This window comes from Equus asinus, chromosome 30, assembly GCF_041296235.1.
Source record: "Equus asinus isolate D_3611 breed Donkey chromosome 30, EquAss-T2T_v2, whole genome shotgun sequence".
In the NCBI taxonomy this organism is placed as follows: Eukaryota; Metazoa; Chordata; class Mammalia; order Perissodactyla; family Equidae; genus Equus; species Equus asinus.
In genome coordinates, this window is record NC_091819.1 from 27,305,369 (window position 1) to 27,307,322 (window position 1,954).

The window sequence follows — 1,954 nt, forward strand, 5'->3', positions numbered from 1 at the left end:
TACAATGTGAGATTTTCTACAAAACAACTAGCCTGGGTTTCAAAAGGTCAATTATTTTTTAAAGAGTAGAAGGGATGTATTAGATTAAAAGAGACTTGGGGCTGGCCTGGTGGTGCAGCAGGTAAGTGTGCACGTTCTGCTTCTCAGTGGCCTGGGGTTCACTGGTTGGGATCCCGGGTGCAGACATGGTACCGCTTGGCAAGCCATGCTGTGGTAGGCGTCCCACATATAAAGTGGAGGAAGATGGGCACGGATGTTAGCTCAGGACCAGACTTCCTCAGCAAAAAGAGGAGGATTGCCAGCAGATGTTAGCTCAGGGCTAATCTTCCTCAAAAAGAAAAAAAAAAGGGGAGACCACTGATACATAACAACCAAATAGAACGTGAACTCTGAGAGGAAAACACAGCCCCTGCCTGGTGTCAGCTGAGCAGGCCTGACTGTCACAGCGGGACCACGGAGCGCTCCTACTGAACACAAACAACTTCACAGACACCAAAACTCAGACCGCCCTGCCTCCAGGATGGAGCAAGACAAAAACAAGAGCATTCCGTTATCCTAAGAACAGACAAAAACAGGAATATTGTCCAAAACACAAAACTGGCCAGACATCTCCCTTTCCTGCTTTGTTCCTCCTGCTTCTAGATGAAAATCAGGATAACCATAGACTTGCCTTGCCTTTGACAGCACCCAACCCGGAGCAATCCTGCCCCACTTACTGAACCGCCTCCCGAAGCCCTTTCCACCTGGTAGGCTCTTTGTCTCCTTGCAAACAGCAGATCGGTCCAGCTTTGGTCGAGGTATGTTCCCATGGAGTCTGGCTGGCTGAATGGCATCAACAGCTTAGATTGGATCCTGGCTTGAAAAAAGCAAAAGTAGTGTAAGGGACATTTGGGGAAGAATTACAGAAATTTGAATATAGTCTGGTATTAGGTGATATTTAGGGAATTGGTATTTTCTTAGGTGTAATAAGGTATTGCGGTTCAGTTGGAGAATATAATTTCGATACGTGGTAATATATTTAGGGCTAAGATGTTGTGTCTTCAAAGTACTTTGAAATGATTTAGCAAATTAAAAGCATATATTCATAAAATCATTGTGGTTAAATATTGAAACAGTGATGTGTGGTTTCTTCAGCTTTTTTTATTGTGGTTTTTTAAATTGAGGTATAACCGACACATGACATTGTATTATTTAAGGTATACAACATAGAGACTTGATATACGTAATATTGTGAAATGATCACCACCATAAGTCTAGCTAACACGCATCCGCACACATAGTTACAAGTTTTCTTCTTGTGATGAGGACTTTTAAGATCTACTCTCTTAGCAACTTTCAAATATAAAATACAGTGTTAACTTTAGCCCGCATGCAGTGCATTACACCCCAGAACTTACTCATCTTATACCTGGAAGTTTGTGCCTTTCATTCCCCACCCGCTGACCCTGCCTCTGGCCACCGGCACTTTGTTCTCTGTATCGATGAGTTCAGGCTTTTTTGTTTTTCTTTTTTTAGATTCCACATATAAGTGAGCTTATATAGTATTCGTCTTTCTCTGTCTCACTTAATATTCAACTTTTTGAAAGAAATAGTACAACAAACATATAAATATAAACTTTTCTTTAAAAATTGAAAAATGTCATAATTAGAAGTTGAAAAAAATCCCAACTCCCCAGCTTTGCCATTTACAAACTAAAAGAATGGGAACTAGGTATTCTTTTCAAACCTGAATTTTCTGTTCTGTAAAATGAAGATAATAGTACTAATCTCACTAAATTGTGGGGATTCAGTGATAGTATTTGAAGTGCTCAGTGAAGGAATTGGCACACTTTATTCCTATTATTATTATCACAATTATGAAGATGTAAGCGTCCTTGCACTTTAAATTGTGTGTGCCTGTATGACTTAGACTATTTCTACATCATAAACTTCTGGACAGGGAATTTCTGGGTGA